At 44.3% G+C, this 19,427-nt stretch overlaps 1 protein-coding gene and 1 pseudogene across 3 annotated transcripts in view; one reads left to right on the top strand and one right to left on the bottom strand.

The window, feature by feature from the left end:
• Window positions 1–10,513: 10,513 nt before the first annotated feature.
• Window positions 10,514–19,427, top strand: part of PDK3 (pyruvate dehydrogenase kinase 3) — a 101,046-nt gene continuing 92,132 nt past the window's right edge. For 2 of the 3 annotated variants that reach the window (XR_009050482.1, XR_009050480.1), the window contains exon 1: window positions 10,514–10,701. The gene's annotated coding sequence lies outside the window, so the exon portion shown is untranslated. The remainder of the gene's footprint in view (window positions 10,702–19,427) is intronic. The other variant, XR_009050481.1, reaches the window with a different exon arrangement.
• Window positions 17,482–18,320, bottom strand: LOC130842592 (triosephosphate isomerase-like; annotated as a pseudogene).

Raw genomic sequence — 19,427 nt, 5'->3', positions numbered from 1 at the left:
CTCTACAGGGCCCAGGCTGGCATCGCCACCCGAAGGCGCACTCTGCCTTCTCCTGCCCACCCCCCCCCCCCCCCCCCCGCCGAGCCTTTCCCTGGCAGTTCCCCAAAACGGCTCCTACACTTCTGTTCCCATGTTGACATCTGCTTCTTGGGGGACCCAATGAATTAACACAGCCAGTCACCTAACCTCTCTCTGACTTCGTTTCCTCATCTATTAATTCCCTTTAGGGTTGCAGTGAGGATCAGTGTAAATGACCTCAGAAACGTGGCCTCATTCCCAGCTTTTGGCCTTCGTGTTGCCCACTCCTGCTGCCTCCCACTGACGGTCTCTATCACGCTATCTTGTAACTCTTCCCTTCAGTTCCCAAGGTATCAACTAGCTCCATGCACCCCACCCACCCCCCACAATTCCCCTTTGTTAATATACTAATGAGATCAGTGTTTTAACATGAGTCCTCTGTGGCATAACCTCTAAGTTAGTCTAATGATAGAACGACTTAAAGAAATCATGAAATGACGATGTATCTTTGGCTCCCTCCTAAGTCCCCTTTCCACCTCTCTTTCTGTTCTGACTCCTTTAGTGGCGGAATGAATAGACTTCAGCTGTCTCTTCTCTGCCCCTTGTAAAAGCTGTTGTCACGGAGGACGTGTCAGGGAGGGTGCCTCGTGTCTATTCTGTATTTAGCTGCCTGCTCCTCCTGCCTCACTCCCTCCGATGGATGCCCCCCGGGAGCTGGGAGTAGGAGAGGTGTCTCTGGCTGCCTCTCCACGCTGCTCTGGATCTTCCTTTAAGGACTTCATTCCCAAATCGTAGTCCCTACTTTCTAGATGGGGCCTGAAGTTCTACTTGCCTCAAAGTGGTGGCCAAATAGAGTCTATCTTGCTCATCTCTGCTTCAAGCACAGCCCGTAGAAGGTTCTGTTTGGTAGACAGGATGGCCTTAGTGTAGGCAGCTGATAAGCAAAGTCCGCCCTCTCCTCTGGTGCTGGAGGCCCTCAGAGTGTCTCCTTTGCCGTCCAGACCTCTCTGGGGGGGCCCACGGCAACTCATAAATGGCCTGATCCTCTAGGACAGACCTGGCACCTATTCAGCTTGACTTCTGAACTAGGGCTGCACTGGGTGTCTTCACTTTGTTCTTAGCTGAATTGAACTTTCTGAACCTTCTGGAATCTCCCCGAAACACTCAGCCCTAACCCTTCCTCTCAGTATTTTTGGTTGCAGTGTTACCTGTTAGAGTTCTCGGCAATGTTGTATAAAAAACCACCTTCCTCTGTAGAGCCCAGGAGCTCAGGAGCTCCTGTAAAATGGGCTGGGAAGACTGTGCAGTGCTTCTTGACCTTTGGTAATACACGATTTCCAAGGCCTTCAGGACTCCCACGCCTGGGCTTGTTGCCCTGCCCAGAGTTTGACAAGTGAAAAGTTGAAAAACAAAGAATAATGAGACAGAGAGTAAATGCTGCTTATTGTGAAAAGCTGAACTGTAAACCAGACTAGGGAGCAGCCGCTGTGGGTGCCCTACCCGTATCTCTTGGCCCTCGCCATTCCCATGCATGCCAAGCCCCCGTGACTGTCATTCTGGCAGAATGGGGAGCAAAGGCCCCACGAGTGGGTCTCAGCCATTGGTGGCAGAAGCTGGTGTATAACTACTCCATCTTCCTTTCCCCTAGGGTGGGGCAAGTCTAAGGCAATTTCTATACCACTTTCCAGTTGCCCACGGTGATAATCTGCTCACTAACACACCCTAGGTTGGTTCTCTTCCCTTCCCTGTCTCACACCCCCACTTCCCTCCTAGTGCTTCTTGGGTCCATCTCTCAATTCAACTACTCACGTCAAATCCTCATCTCCAGGTCTGCTTCTAGAGGAATCCAACCTAGAACAGCCCGCATACTATACACTATTCTCTGAAAATAGCCCTTCACATTGCTTATAGCAATGAACTCCAAATTTTTTGCCTGTATACCTTCCTTAGTGTGTACCTCCATTATATTCATCCTTACTTATTTATAAATGATATACTTTCATTAACCAGTATATTAAGTCATGGGCTATACCTTGGGCCAGCTTTATATCCATATTTTTAATAGGTACCTGGATACTTTTGAGTTCTTTGAACAACTTCTTTTCAGATCTGACTAGATGATCATTGTTTTGACGTCAACCATGGTGGACAAAGAAGGTTCTAGAAGGAGGAGAAATGTGAGAAGCAGAACTCATTTTCTGCTTGATTGATTCTTCTTGCCCTATTAATATTATTTTCAATCACGGTTTCCTTTGTGGGATTCTTTAAAGTCACTTATTTATTTTATGAGAGTTGGTTTCATTATAACTAGAGACTAGAATCTGTAAACATATTTTACGTTATAAATGTTGCAAAATGCTGAAAGCAAATGACGAAGCTTACCATCCCTTCAATTGAGGAATTCCCACTTTTTCTTCAGAATAAGTTGAGGATTCTTGTCTTGTGACTGTCTGACCTCCGGACAGGGGGAGGGTGGTGGCGTGAATCCATATATTACATACTAGTTGAGTTTATTTTCTTAGTCTTTGCATCAAAAATAAATCCAGTCGAGCTTAGCGTTTCCTTCCCCTGCTTCAGTGGATCGTCTTGACCACCCCTTGAGGTGCGCACCGCTACCTTGGATGCCACTGGTTGGTTTGTATGCTGTCCCCATTCCTCTGCCTGTTCTTCAAGAGCCTCCCAGCCCTGCACCCCCCTCTCCAGGACACTCTGTTCCAGTCAGTCCAGCCTCTTCCCTCCTTTGTTTGTTCCCAGTTCTGACATGTGCCCTGCCTCCTGCCCCAGTTGCATCCATGGTGTTTTCATCTTTCCTTTCCCATGGGCCTCCTCCAAGACCAGAATGATCTCACTCTGCTCCAGACCCCTGGAACACGTCTAGCCCTTACCACACTTTTTTTTTTTTAATGCACCACCTACTTATTTGTCTGTAGCTGAGCTCTAACAGCTGCCCACAGGCTAGAGCCACTTGAGTGCAGAGAAGACTGGGAGCTAATTGGAGGTGACATGGTTTTTATAAAGTGGTGCCAGATCCTACATCCCATAACCAGCCCAGGGACCCGAGGATCCTCCTGGGCACTTAGCACAAACCGTGCTCTTTGGCTCTCCCAGCATCTGTCTCCTCTGGTGACTGGCTGGGGAGTGTAAACGTTAATTGGTTTCTGGCACGCAGGCGGTAAGGAAGCCGTAGAGAAATCACTCGACTCCTAGCTGAGAACACAGAACGGTACTGGGCTCAGGATGAGTTAGGCCACGTATCTCATGGATTACAGCTTCTGTTCTGCCTTCCCAGACTGAGTCAGACACATTCATGATGAGTTTTTTTTTAAGCCCACATTTATTTTTTTGAAACTAGATCTCCCAAAGCATAGAATTAACCTACTTTTTTTTACAGCTTTATTAAGATATATTTCACATACTATATAACTCATCCGTTTAATATGTACAGTGGTTTTTAGTAAATGACAGAATTGTGCAACCAATTCATGTGATGCTTTATGTGTCACCTGGGCTAGGCTACAGTCTATTCAATTAAACGCTAATCTAGGTGTGGTGTGAAGATATTTTGTAGATGTGATTGAAGTCCACAATCAGTTAACTTTAAGTAAAGGAGATTATTTTAGATAGTCTGGGTGGCCCTGATTCAACTAGGTGAAAGGCCTTAAGAGCAGACCTGGGGCTTCCCAGGAGAAGAAGAAATTCTGCCCACAGATTACAGCTTTAGCTCATGCCCGGGAATTCCAGCCTGCTCTTCCTGATGGCCTGCCCTATGGATTTCAGACTTGCCTAGCCAGCCCCATAATTGCATAAAATAACTCTTTATATAATTAGAGTCCTAACCACTGGATCGCTAGGGAATTCCTTAAATCTCTTAATAAATATCTTCTATCATTTATATGTCTCTGGTTGAACCCTGACTGATACAAACCCACTTTGAAAATACAAGAACAAATTTCCATTTTCCGTGGGAGCCTGCTTTTCTTTCCGAGGATCTCTTGCAATCTTCTACCCCTTTGCTCTGTGTTCTTAAGGGTGTTTCTACTTCCCTCCTGCTCCCAGGGGCTAAGTCTTGGGTTTAATCTTGATTGTATATAGGTATGGTCAAAGAACTTTTCACCACCACCAGAACAATTTGTTTGGACTCTATTTGAAATCTTTCCTGTTGCAATTTCCACTAGGATGTAAATTCCATGGGGAAGGGGAAAGGATTTTAGTCTGCTCTGCTTATTGAGATACCTCAAGAGCCCAGGACTGTGCCTGAAGCATAGTAGATGCTCAGTAAACACTTGTTGAATGAATGAATGCCCATGGTGACGTGTAATCTCCTTGAAAGGAGGAGAGGGTCTTTTACATCCTCCATAAGAGCCTAACAGTGTAGAAGCACCGAGGTGCTTGTGATAAATTATAAAAATGGCCACAAATCCTTCCCTTCTCCTAAGAGCTGGACCGTATTTCTCCATCTCTCAAATCTAGGCTTGGCTATGTGAATTGCTTTGGTCAATAGGACATGAACAAATGTAATATAAGCAGAGACTTGAAAAGTGCTTAGGTATTGGGGTTGGGAATTGGAACTCTAACATGAACAATGCACTAGACTGCTCATGGGTAAAAGGCTACACGGAGAACAAAGGCATCCCATCTGACACTCTACCAACTACCAGACATGTGAGTGAGGCCATTGTAGATCATTTAACCAGCTGCCACACTATAAGCTGAACACAGACATGTGAGCCAGTCCAGATCAGAAAGACTGCCCAACTAACACATTGGCCCATGAGCCAAATAAATGTTTGTGGTTTTAAACTGCTAAATTGAGGTCATTTGTTACACAGTAATAGATGAAGGATACAGTGCTCAATAATTCCTGAGTTCAGATAAAGAAAGATATGTCATCCCAGTTCTCAAATATTGTGTGCCTGCTATACGCCAGGCTCTGTGGTTGGCACCAAGAATAAGAAGATTATAAAGATACAGTTCCTAAAACCCTCCTTAAGCATGACACCAAAAAAACAAGTGACCAAAGAAAAAAATTGATAAATAGGATTTCATCAAAATTAAAATCTTTTGTGCTTTAAAAGACACCATCAAGAAAGTGAAAAGACGACCCACAGAATGGCTGAAAATGTTTACAAATTATCTGATAAGGGACTTGATTCCAGAATATATAAAAAAGTACAACTCAATAATAAAAAGTTAGCCCAGTTTAAAAATGGGTAAGGAATCTGAGTAGACATTTCTCTATAGAATATATATATATATAAATGGCTAATAAACATATGAAAAGATGCTCAACATCATTAGTTATTAGAGAAATGCAAATCAAAACCACAATGAGATATCACTTCACATCTGCTAGGATGGCTATAGTGAAAAAGACACACAGTAGCAAGTCTTGGCAAGGATATGGAGAAATTGAAATCCTTATGTGTTGCTGGAGGAAATGTAAAATGGAGCAGCTGCTTTGGAAAGCGGTTTGGCAGTTCCCCAAAATGTTAAGTACAGAGTTACCATATGACCTAGTCTGGATTGCACTCTGACACCAATCAGCCAACTCTCCAATTCTCTGGATACCAATTGGATATCCAACAATTCAATTTAATTCTGATACTAACTACCCGGAGTTAGTGACAGATTCCACAGATTTAAGGGTTCAGTCCCACAAGACTGCTCCCCATGCCAGTTCAACGTCTTGGGCCACGTGTACTTCTGGCTATAAATTGTAGGTTCCCATGGCCCCCTCCTCAAGTTCAATAGTTTGCTAGAATGGCTCACAGACCTCAGGGAAATACTTTACTTACATTTATGGCATTGTTATAAAGGATACAGCTCAAGAATAGGCAGATAGAAGAGATGTACAGGGCAAGGAATGGAGAAGGGAGGGCGTATAGAGCTTCCATGCCCTCTTCAGGCACACTACCGTCCCAGCAAGTCCACGTGTTCACCAGCCTGGAAACTCTCCAAATCTTATTGTTCAAGAGTTTTTATAGAGGTCCATCTCTAGCACCACCTCCCTTTCCCAGAAGCGTTGGTGGATGGGGCTGAAAGTTCTAACCCTCTGATCACTTGGTCTTTCTGTTTGTCGGCCCCATCCTATAGCTATCTAGGGGTCCCACCCTAAGTCACCTCATTAGTATACACTCAGGTGTGATTGAAAGGGGCTGGTTGCATAGCAAAAAAAAAAAAATCCTATCAGGAAATTCCAAGAGTTTTAGGGGCTCTGCCAGGAACTGTGAGCAAAGACTGAATATTATAATATTTTTGTATTATATCACACCCAGATATTCCACTCCTAGATATATACCCAAGAGAAATTAAATCATGCATCCACACAGAAACTTCTATGTGAATGTTTATAGCAGCATTATTCATAATAGCCAAGAAGTAGAAACAACCCAAATGTCCCACATTTGAAGAGTGCATAAGCAAAATATATATTCATAAAATGGGATATTATTTAGCAATAAAAGGAATGAAATTCTGATAAATGCTATAACGTGGATGACCCTTGAAAACATTATGCCAATGGAAAGAATCCAGACACACAAAAAACATATCATATGATTATATTCAGATGAAATGTCCAGAATAGACAACTGCATGGAACCAGAAAGTAGATTACTGGTTGCCAAGGGCTGGGAGGGTTGGCAGGAATGGAGAGTGACTGCAAATGGCTACAGGCTGATAAAAATGGTCTAAAATCAGGTTGTGATAATAGTTGTACAACTCTTTGAATATACTAAGACATTAACTTGTACACTTTAAACGAATGTATAGTATGTGCATTATATCTCAATAAAGCTCTTTTCACAAAGTTGAGCAAGTTGGCCAAAGGCAAACAATTATTAGTAGATAAGCTGAGTTGGGACTTGAGTCCAGGTCCTATCTGCACACTCTCAAAACAAGTGTGCATAGAAAAATGTGTAATAATATGTAATGTATAACAATCCACCTTCTTTTTTAAACTTTAAAATAGACTGTGAGCACTTTTCCAGGTTGTGACATAGTCTTCTACCACATAAAATTTTAATAGCTACGTAGTATCCCGTTGTATGGCTGAACCTTAATTTATCCAACCAAGTCCCTGTGATTTGAATGGTTTCTAATAGGGGGCTATTATCAAACTCCGTGCTATCCACAGGCTGGTGGGCTTTCTATTTTTGACAGCATCTATGACCCTTTTTCACTGATCAGTGTAGGGATTCTCTCTTTTTAAAACTTTTTACTAAAGCACGATGTACATATATAAAAGTGCCCATATCTAAGTGTACAGGTGGCCATATTTCACAAACAGCACACTTGTGTACCCGGCATCCAGCAGAAGAAACAGAATATGACCAGCACTTCAGAAGCCCCCTCCTACCCTCTGTATCTTTTTTCCTTTTTCAATTGAATATCAGGTGGCAATACATCAGATTGGCAAATCCAACACCCCCCTTTGGAGCAGAGCCAGTGACGATGTCACAGATTACTACGTAACGTGCACTCGTCTCTCTCTATTCTGTTTGTGCCTTGACTGTCCTGCTTTCAATGCTCTGATATTTAGTAAACTTAATCGTCACCTGAGCATCACCTTGGCCTTGAGTTTCCACCTTTTGGGTAGCTTCAGGAGCTGACTGGGCAGCTGGTGAGTTGAGCTGGCACGGGTGAGTGGCATGACCAGACAGGTGGTGCCCTCTCCCCCACCCTACACGCCTGACAATGCGTGTAAGGAGGGCCTAAATGGTTGTGAGCAAGGGCCAAGCATTCTACACTAGTGAATCTCAAACTTGGCCGTCTATGGGAATCCCTGGGGGGCTTTAAAATATAATGATGCCTGGGACCCACCCCCAGAGATTCTGATTTAATTGGCCTGGGGTATGGCCTGGACATGGAGATTTTTAAAAAATACCCAGGTAATTTCAAAGTGCAGCCAGGGCTGGGAACCCGTGCTCTACACTCAGATTCCCTTTGGCTTTTGTGGGTGTCCTGCTTGGTGTCAACATTAGCTGAAAATTAAATGCCAGGTCTCATAGACTCCATAATATTTTTGTGATTCACTCCAACTTTTTTTGGCTGTCCTTAGAGGGTTTGTGCAATACTATTTTGACAACATCACAATCTCTCAGTAGATTGAACTGACATTCTCCAGGATGGCTGTGGATATACCAGGTCACTTAGCCTGAATGGTAATTAAGATGTGTTAAAACAGTAATGTGTTACGAAAGTCACTCCTTAAGCATATTCATGTGCTTTCCTGTCTCTCCTGCTGATGGTGTGCATTGGTATAATAGTGTGCTCACCGGAAGAAATGATGGTTTCAGATGTGTGCATTACACAAGGGAGATTTGCAAAGCCATCGTGCCTGATCCATCTGGATTGTTCCCTATTTCCTGCAGAGGACTCGAACCTTTAGAAGGGCACTCTGCAGGTGGGGTGGGGGTGGGGAGTGGGACTTTCCTAAACAGGGGCCAAGACAGCATGCTTGAAAGAAGGTTTCTGTTATAAGTAACCTTCAAGAGGGAAAAGGAAATACCTGGTTTATGAGCCAAAACCAATGGGCTGAGCAAATATCAGACAAAGGGAAGAGAAAGGAGTTTGAGCAAAGTGAGAAGGGAGATGAGTCTGGGGTAAGTTGGTACTTCCAGGGTGTGAAAGATGTGTGGCTGATCCCCAGTAGAGGGAACGACCAGTTTGCTTACCTGGTGGGGTTGTTCGCAAGTGTAAGCAGAGCTACCCAGGTACTGAGGCACAGGGAACACAAGCAGGTGTCATCTGTGTTAGACAGAAAGGGTAATAAACAGTGAAGCCACAGGACTTCCCTGGTGGCACAGTGGTTAAGACTCCGCACTCCCAATGCAGGGGGCCTGGGTTTGATCCCTGGTCAGGGAACTAGATCCCAAATGCCTGCCACAACTAAGGAGCCGATGAGCTGCAAGTAAGGAGCCTGCCTGCCACAACTAAGACCCGGCACAACCAAATAAATAAAAACAGACAAATATTAAAAAAAAAAAAACAACAAACGAGTGAAGGCAAGAGCGCAGATATGGAAACACCTCCTGATTCCCAGGGAAATATCACACTCTCCTCAATTTCACCCTCCTAAATGTTTGCACGGGCTGGAGTGCCGAGCAACCCCATCCTTTCTCAAGGAGTGCTCGGTGGACCCTGGCCAGGAGATCAGCTCCAACAGAGCTCAGAGCTGATGATACGTTTTCCCACGTGATTTCAAAACAGTGGTGGGTTCTGTCTTGTATTTATACAACCAACGGAAAGAATCTATTTTGGAGAAAACAGGAGAAGAAGGGAGCTGAGGATAATAATTTTGTCGCCTGCTCTGTAATTTAGTCTGGTATTCTTTGCTGAAGGGGAAAATAGTCCCTGTGTTAACAGACAGTAGAGGATGGGAGAACGAAGGATCAAGGAATTTGGACCCTGGTCCTGGAATTTTTCAATGTGTTAGGAAGAGAGGAAAAACTTTTAACTTTTTTCCATTTTAACATCATAGAAAGACATGGCTTATTTGTGGAGGAGACAGATGTACAGATTAAGCTATAGATGGATGGATAGATAGATAAATATAGCAGGGTGGGCAGTATAACAACAGATAGATGAGAGGAAGTGAGAGTATTGGCCAAAAGCATAGATTCTGAAGACAGACTGCTGCCTGTGACAGTCACAGCTGTCACTGACTAATAAGTGGCCTTGGGCAGCTTATGCAACCTCTCTGTGCTCCAGCGTCCTCATCTGTAAAGTGAGGCAGTAAGAGTACCTTATGGAGCCTGGCACAAAGTAAGCCAAAGTTCACTGTAATTTTATTATCATCAGGATGTTACGAGAGAATAGATGAAGATTATTTATCCCAGCCTGAGGGAGTCAGAGACAATCACCTCCCTGGTCAGGGGAGATGGTAGCCTGGGCTGAGTGTCAGATGGTGAATAGGAGCTGGCAAGAGAGGAGGGAGACGGTATTCCATTCTAGGCAGAGGAGTGGGGTCTGTGGGTGAGAAACACGTTTGTAAGGAAGGTTTTTAAGTGATTTGTACATTTTGAATCATAATTCTCTCCACGTTTGAAAAATAGGTGAACATGTAGGTGGAAGTCACATGTGGTGGTTTTTTTTTTTTCCCCCTTCCAGTCCACAGGATGACTGGAGTGCAAGGAGGTTAGGAACATCTTATAATGTCTCCTAGTCTCCTCCCCAGGGTCTGTAGTCTACAGTTTGGAAATCACTGCTGGATTCTGCTGTATCCTGGGCCCAGGCCCTGCTTTCCTTCGACAGTGCTATCCACATGGAGAGCCATCAAAGGTTTTCAAATGGAGGAACCGTGGGGGAAATGATTACTCAGCATCCATTTCAACCTCCTTTCAGTGTGCCTTTATGTATAGCAGAATTTACAAATCTAAAACTACATTTCCCAGACTCCCTGGCAGCTGAGTAATTTCAGTTCCACCAATCAGATGTGGTCACGTGAGACAAATTCAGACCTCTGTGAAGTGGGGAAAGAGGCCTGGTAGGAAGCTTATATTTTGCAGGTGCATCGTGCAACAGGTCTGGTGTGCCTGAAGCCAGCGGTTCCAGCAGCGGCTTCCTAAATCCCCGGATCACATCTGAGGTCAGGACCATGGGGCCAGCTGCTGCGAGGGCAACTTGCCAGTTTGCTTACACTACCCCTTCCTGAGGGTGGTGGTTTGCTGTCAGGAGAACCAGGTTAGCACATGTCTGGGGTCTGCTGTATCCTGGACCCAGAGCCTGCTTTCTTTCCACGTCTATCCAGCCAACCCCACTTCCCCTGTCTCCTTTCCCTTGTCCTTCCTTAGAATCACCTGGTCTCTACCACAGCTTTGGGAAGGGCATCTGCACTGGCATCTCAGTTACTTTCCTCCCAGGAGGCACTTGAGCTTCTTATGCAAATTTCTCTGCTCCCACTTATGCAGATCTGACCATTCCTCTGCCTTTAAGCTTTTTGTTTATTTAAACTTAAAAAAAAAAAAAGAAAAAAAAGGACATTTGTTTGCCCAAACACCTTGCCACAAAGTGATGCCACTTGGGGCGGAAAGAGTGATATAGCCTTGTGGGGAAATGCTGGTAGAGCAGGCCAAATGATCTAGGTAAGTAAACTACCCGAAATGGACAGGCAGAGATTTCCAGGTAATTTACAAAGAAAGCAAGTTGTGGCGGAGTAGGGAGCTATCTTCTGAGGCGGAAAGAGTAATCTTTCAGGATCTTGAACTTAAAGAGAAGTGAGATGCAGTACGTGATAGCTCTGACCTCAGGTGGGGTGGTCTCTGCCAGGCCTGGGACAGGTTCCAGTCTGGACAGCATCCCCATGTGCACTGCGGGGGTCTGCTCTGCCCTCAGATGCCTGGTTGAGGGCGCCAAGCGAGAGATGAAATCCAGCCCAAGCCCCACTCGCCAAACTGCGGTCCCCAGCACGGGGCTGTGTGCTCCCAGAGGAAGGGATGGGCCCCTTTGAAAATCCACATTAATGTGTCATAGGGGCACTCCTAGTTCCCTGGGGATGGGATGGAGAGAGAGGCCCAGACGCTGGCTGCTGGAGTCAAAGCCTCCTGACAGCTGGAAGGTTGCTTCTTCCCCCACCCTCCAAAGCACAGTGGGTGCCTGGATGTGCAGAGCTGTCTGCCCAGCCCTCTCCCAGCTCTGCCTGAGACAGCAGTTTGTGCTTTGATTACATAACCACACGGAAAGGGCAAGGTGGTGTTGACTTTGTTATTGTTTCCTCTGCCAAGTGTTTTCATGGCATAAACTGCATGTTAGGAACACTGCAATCTTTCTTGGGACTTTGCAAATTGCTTAGAAAGAGTGCTTCATGTGGAGAGGGAGTGCAGAGGCAGGGGAGGAGGAAAAGAGGAGGAGACCCAGTCCTCTTGGAACGCAAACTGCCAGTTTCCCTTCTAGAGTGACTAACCGCATTTGATCTTTTGTTCCTTGCCTGGGAAACATGTTCAACAAGTAGAAACCTGGAGCAGGTTGTTTGCAGAAACGCTTTGAAGGTGCCAGGCCTTCTGCCTTAATAGCACTGCAGGCTGTGTTTTCTACTGCCTGGAACCACATCCACCAAAAAACAGACAACAGGTCCGACCGGAATGAGCCGCTTGGGCACGGAGGCCCTCAGCCTGCTGTGAAGTGGGCACCCGCTCCAGGGCGGGGGTGGAGCAGGCAGAGAGGCCTGTGTCAGCAGCAGCACGGGTGTAGCCCCGTGCACCCTGGGGCAGGGGAAACAAAAGTGCACACAAGAGACTCACAAAGTCAGCTTTAAGGAGTTTCAACCATAAATGTAAGTCACTCAGACCACTTTTGAAAAAGCCCCAAAGGGAACAAAAACGACGTGCAGAGCTGGTTTACTCCATCTGTAGCAGATGCTGTGCTTCTCCACTGCCAGCCCTCTGTATTTGCATGCACACCGGCCCAGCTTCCAACAGGCAGCAACAGCCACCATAGCCCCCAAAGTGCCCTCGCTTCTCAGGCAGGGTGACTCAGGCGCGTGTGTTCCCGCTGGTCACCCCGTGTCCCCCAGCAGGATGAGGTTCCAGCGGCCCACAGTGGCAGCTAGCTTGATAACACCCTCTTAAGAGGCTTCCTTCCCTCCCCTGCCTGTTCTAGCTTCCCCACTGCCCTACTGAAGTGCCCCGAAATCTCCTCGCAAATCAACCACTCGCGCTGAAATCCTTGTATAAGAATCAGCACCTACTTCTAGGGGAATCCACACTAAGACATCCTCCTACCTTGATCTGTTTTATTGAAATTTGCTCTCTTCCCTTGTTTCACGGGTTTCACTTTCCTCTAAACTGTTCATTCTAAACTCAGGACCAAGTTGGAGTGATTCCTGCCTCCAAATGATGTGTTTGATACATCAAATTTAAAAAATCCTTCTGTGATGCTAAGGCACTTTATTTGGTAGACTGGAATTTGTTGTATTAGATATTTGTTCTGGTATCTGAATCACAGATTGGCTTTCACTTCGTAAATGTCTTCTCTGATGATTTAGAACTGAAATTAATTCTTTTGTGAATGCTTTCATTTAAAAAGCCCAAATTTATGAATTTTCATGTATTTTGTTTCCTTAAAGTGAACTATGCCCACTTCAATTTAAATGGGACTTCACCTATAGTCTCCCCGCTCTTTTTATGCTATTTATACTAGTGCTATTTAGCTTCTAACCAAGCAACTAATACAGAACTATATAAAATATAATATTGATGGTACAGAGCCTACAGGAAATTAGTTGTGTTCCCCAATATCACTTGAGGATTACCATAATATTTGTTTCTGTCATTAATTTGTTGAGGGATGCTGGATAAATCTCTCTGACTCTGCATTCTTCAGTTTTAAAAACTGAATTAAATATTAAATAAATTAATATTTGAAGTTATATCAACTAAAAAAGAATGTGACATCTCTTTTTTAGAAATAAAATATTTGGGCTTATTTCAGTGTAAGAGCAATGTACAGAGAAAACTAGAAGAATTCAGAAAAGAAGAAAAACATTATTTCTCATGCATAAAGAAAACTCAGCATTACATTAGTTTAATTGCTTTCAATCTTTCTATGTACAGGTTTTGTTTTCATAAAAACATCATCATCATAACATAAGCACATTACATGTTATTATCTTTCATTCGAATCAGACAGCATCTTTTCTTTAAATTAATTTAATTAATTAATTTATTTATTTATTTATTGGCTGTGTTGGGTCTTCATTGCTGCACACGGGCCTTCTTTAGTTGCAGCGAGCGGGAGCTACTGTTCATTTTGGTGTGCGGGCTCCTCATTGCAGCGGCTTCCCCTGTTGCAGAGCATGGGCTCCAGGCACATGGGCTTCAGTAGTTGCGGCACGTGGGCTCAATAGTTATGGCACATGGGCTAAGTTGCTTCGAAGCATGTGGGATCCTTCTGGAGCAGGGATCAAACCCGTGTCCCCTGCGTCGGCAGGCAGATTCTTAACCACTGTGCCACCTAGGAAGTCCCAGACATCATCTTAACAGCAACATGAAATTCCAGTGAGTGGATAAGCCACAGCTTACTTATCTAGTTCCCTATGTCCAGACGCTTTCCCCCTATTTTTGCTGTTATAAATAATGGCCAGGAGGATTTAATTTGTATTACAGTACGTTTTCCCAGTTTCCTTCCAGCAATTGTTAATCCTCATTCATGATGCGTGGATCCCACACGACATACATAATGGGTTTCTCTACCTCTGTTCCACACATATTGAGTGCCTGGTCTGTGCTGGCCACGTTCAGGGAGCCAAAGGTGATTACAGCATCTATCTGCAAGGAGCTTGGTGTGTAGAAGAGGAACATAGAGCTGTAATCCATAAACAATAGCAGCCTAGTAAGAGTTCTACACAGAGTATGAGAGTTCTCCCAGGGTATTGTGAAAGCCCAGAGGAGCAAGTCTCTAACTTTAGCTACTGAAGGGTTTTAGAAGTGTGGGTGAGACTTTTCCAGACAGACGGCACAGATAAAGAAAATAATAAGTAAGGGTAATGTGATTGCAATGAGAGGAAGGCAGAACAGTAGACAGGGTGAATAGAGGAAGAGGTAACATGTGAACTGAGACCTGAATGATGAGAAGTTTCCAGCCATTCAAGGATCTGGTGGAAGAGTGTTTATGGCAAAGGAACAAGCACCAAGGAGACCTAAGTTATCTTGCCTTGTTCAAGGAAGAGCATGATGGGAACGACGTGAGTGAAAGGGAGAGCAGTTGACATCAGGCAACAGGCGAGAAAACTAAAATGGGTTAAAATAAATTGCAGGGCTGGTGTGAGAGCTCAGCCAATATTGGAGAATGTAAATTAGGAGTGGTGCCAGTGCATAAGGTTGCATGACTTATTCAGTGCTGCTTAGTAGCAATAGAAGTAGAGAAGGTGGATGGTCAGACTGATATATGGTTGGAGGTTGCAGAACAAGAGTAACAAAAAGATAGTGGGGCAAAGGAGTGGAATATGTTGGGAATGGAGAGTTCGTAGTGTTGTGCTCTAAGGGCTAGGCTGGATGAGAGTGGAAGATGGGAAGTTTGAGAAGAGGTAAGTGTGGCAAACAGGGAGAAAGCAGAAGGTTGGCAATTGGAGGTTTTGAGGGTTTACAGATGTTTATATCTGTATAGAATACAGGTTTATTTATTTTATTTTATTTTTTTTGGCACACGGGCTTAGTTGCTCCGTGGCATGTGGGATCTTCCTGGAGCAGGGATCGAACCTGTGTCCCCTGCATTGGCAGGCGGATTCTTAACCACTGCGCCACCTAGGAAGCCCAGAGAATATAGGTTTATGTATGTGATGGGGACAAGGTAGAGAGAGAGAGCTAGAAGGATGAAGAGTTTTACCCTGAGAGTAGAATACTGGAGTTTAAGAAAGCAGAGTTCAAACAGCTTTGGGTGCTATCAAGGTCCGTGGTTGAAGAAGTGATCAGGGAAGTGTGAAGTGTGATGTAGGATAGGGTGTTGGGACTTCATCAAATTAAAAACTTTTATGCTTCAAAGGTCATCATCAAGAAGGTGAAAAGACAACTCACAGAATGGGAGACAGTATCTGCAAATTATGTGATAAGGGACTTGTATCTAAAAAATATAAAGAATTCTTACAATTCAATGATAAAAAGATAACTAATGCAATTAAAAAGTAGGCAAGGAATATGAATATATATTTCTCCAAAGACAATATATAAATGGCCAAGAAGCACATGAAGGAAATACAAAGCAAAACCACAGTGCGATACCGCTTCACACCCACTTGAATGGTTATAATCACATAATCAGATAATAAACAAGTGTTGGCAAAATATGGGGAAACTGGAACCCTCATACACTGCTTGTGGGAATGTAAAATTATGGCTGCTTCAGAAAATAGTTTGGCAGTTCCTAAAAATGTTAAAATTAGAGTTACCATATGGTCCAGCAATTTCACTCCTAGGTATACACTCAAGAGAAATGAAAGGATAGGTCCATACAAAAACTTGTACACAAGTGTTTATAGCAGCATTACTTAATAGCCCGAAGTGGAAACAACCCAAATGTCCATCAACTGACAAATGAATACACATAATGTGGTATATTCATACAAGACTGTAACATGGATGACCCTTGAAAACATTTAGTGAATGGACACAGTCACAAAAGACCACATGTGATATTATATGATATGTGATTCTATTTACATAAAATATCCAGAATAGGCAAATCTATAGACACAGAAAGAAGATTTGAGGTTGCTGAAAAGTAGATTAGGAATTGGGGGAAATGGGGAGTGGACAGCATTTTCTTAATGAACTAGAACAGAATAGGATATATCTTTACATCTCAGCTCAGGTACTATTTCCTCAGAAAGTCTTCCCTTATTAGGTCAAATCCCCCTCTCTTGGAGCCTTTGGAGCACCAAGCACAGTTGAAAGTTGGCATTTATTTGCCTGATGATTGGATGGATGTTGGGATCCCAGGATATGGATACATACCCATTGCCTCTCCTGTACCTAGCACAGGGCCTGGTGCAGAGCAGATGATTTGTAAATGTTTGTTCAAAGAAGGAAGAAAGGAAGTTGGTAAGCTGGGGGCCAAATTCCAGATGAAAAGAACAAGTAACCTAGAGGGAAAGGAATAAAACGGGGGATGTAGGTGAGGTCTCTAAAATAAAGGTCTCTAAAACAATGTTTTTCAAACTGGGGTTGTTAAAATGATATACTAAGTCGTGGCCCACATTTCTAAAAATGAAACAGAATAGAAAATATCAGAGTCTTTTTCACATACCAAGAGTAAAATTTTTCATGAAACTTTTGTGTCAGTTATATCCATATATATGCATTTGTGTATTTTGTCAAGAATTTAGCGTGAGTTTTAATTTAAAACTTTGAGACACTTCTGTACTTTACCCATTAAACATTTGCGACTGTAATTCTTTTCTGAATCATTGACCATTCTAGTGGGTTGAGAATCATAGACTGTGACCATAAGACCTTTGATAGTTGGTACTAGTAATAGCACAACATTTTAAAAAAGTCATTTAAGTATAAATTAAACATTAATTTCTCAAGTATAAATTGGAGTTAACGGAGTTGGTTTTTTTTCCAGTGCCAGGTGTTTATTTCCCCCACACGCGGGACTGCTCAGACACGACACACACACAGGCGTTGGCGCTATGGGAGGGGCAGCACCCCAGCCTCAGCGGAGGACAGGGCTTTCTCTCAGCCCTTGGCCTCATGGCGTGAGATGGGACAGGACGGGTTCTCTCACCTGCCTTCACTGGGGACTGAGGGGGTCCGTGAGCAAACCACTCCTCCCACCTCCCACCTCTCAGCCAAGGAAAACCACCTTGGTGACAGGTTTAGTTCCAACTGGTACAGTAAGTGGAGGCGGGGTTGGCTTCATCCCAACCATTACAGGGTAGGGTGGAAATGGTAAAGGAAGAGGTGCACTTTGGATTCGGCCACGACAGGGGGCAGGCGACACCATCAAGAAGCATGTGTGGAGGTCAGGGGGCGGTACAGTTATTGGGCTTCTGAGCTACCTAGTCCCTGGCTCAGCAGGCAGGGTAGCGGAGATGGATGGGGCTTATTGTTTAGCACTGATGATGTCCACGAATTCAGGCTTGAGGGAAGCACCCCCGACAAGGAAACCATCTCCGTCACGCTGGCTTGCCAGCTCCTTGCAGGTTGCCCCAGTCACAGAACCCCCATAACTGATGCGGGTGCTCTGAGCCACTGCATCAGAGACGTTGGACTTAAGCCATCCGCGGAGCTTTTCGTGTACTTCCTGGGCCTGTTGGGGTGTTTCAGTCTTGCCGGTACCAATGGCCCACACAGGCTCATAGGCCAGGACAACCTTGTTCCAGTCCTTCACGTTATCTGCGATGACCTTGGTTTACTCGAAAACAACCTTCTCGATGATGCCAGCTTCCCTCTCATCTAGCTTCTCCCCAGTGCAGGCGATTACTCCAAGTCCCTCTGCCAGGGCGTGAGCCACTTTCTGCCCAGTCAGCTCATCTGACTCCCCAAAGACGTACCTTCTCTCCGAATGCCCCGGGCCCACCCACGTGGCTCCACAGTCTTTGATCATGCCAGGGCTGATCTCCCCAGTAAAGGCCCCATTAGCTACTTAGTAGCAGTTCTGCGCAGCCACAGCAATCTTGGGATCTAGTTTCTGCTGGGCAAAGTCAGTGTAGGCGGTGGGGGGTGCGCAGACCACCTCGGTGTCAGCCGGCACCTTGGCCGCGTTCAGAGCGTTGATGAGTTCCCCAGATTGTTCTTCTGCCCGTGCATCTTCCGGTTCCCCCCCACGAAGAACTTCCTGGAGGGCGCCATGGCGCTGGAGCCGACACGGCGCTGGAGCCGACACACTGAAGGTCAGGAACACCTGGAATTTCTTAAGTACAAATAAACATTGATTTGACTTCTTAAGAACAAATTAAACAATGGTTGCAATCTATATTAAAATATTATTTAGTCTCTAAAATGTATCAACAATGATGATTATTTCTAATCATTTGTGATTAAGAAACCCAGGAAGCCAATGTTTAGTGATGTGACGAAACACATGTCCTTAATTTAATTTTTTTACAATGAGTTATTTCAAGACAGTTTAATTCCAAGATTTCTTTCAGTGTTTGCAACATATCAAATGAGTTTAAAATTCTTTCATTTGGGAAGTGTGTGTGGTGGAAAGCATAGGGGCTCTGGAGCCAGTCAGGTCTGCAGGGAATCCCGGCTCAATCACTTAATAGCTGTTTGACATATGACAAATTGGTATGCTGGGGTCTTGGCTTCCTTGTCCATAAAACAGAGAAAATAATATTAGATGAAACCTTATGAAATTGCCACTTGCAGAGGTCAAAAATGGTCAACTATCAGCAATTTCATATAGTTTCCCTAATGATTACCTTTCATGGTGGTTGTGAGGATCAAACAAGATAATATTTGCTTAATACCTGGCACGATGCTTATTAAATGTCAGCATCCCCTTTGTTAAAGGTGAAAAATATTACCATTGACTTTTAATTATTGCTTTCAAATTGGCAGCATATCCATTGGTCCACTGCACATCGTATGCTTATTAAGTTGTACCTTGCCTTGGTCCAGGAACAATTTAGGGAGACTGTTTTGCACATGGTTGGTACTAAATAAATATTTGGATGCTAGTGAATTAATGTTTCTGTTTAGTTTTGGCTTTTTTGGTTATTTATGGGCCATGAGTTTGTACCTTGTTAGAACTTGATGGAACACTACAGAGCCCAATTTGGATTGATCTTTTCGAAAAGAGTTTGTAACAAAGTCTTCTTTCGTCGTTCTATGTCAGGTTCTTTCCTGCAAGCCAGCCCCGTGCATTGGTATCTGGTGAATGGTTCATAGTAGGCTCTCTGGGAGTGAGGATGTGTGGGTGAGGGTGGGCCTGATTTGTAGCGTTTACCAGTTTCCATGATGTGACTA

This window comes from Hippopotamus amphibius, chromosome X (assembly GCF_030028045.1).
Source record: "Hippopotamus amphibius kiboko isolate mHipAmp2 chromosome X, mHipAmp2.hap2, whole genome shotgun sequence".
Classification (NCBI taxonomy): Eukaryota; Metazoa; Chordata; class Mammalia; order Artiodactyla; family Hippopotamidae; genus Hippopotamus; species Hippopotamus amphibius.
Note: the sequence above shows the minus strand (reverse complement) of the source record. Positions and strands in the feature narration are given on the sequence as shown.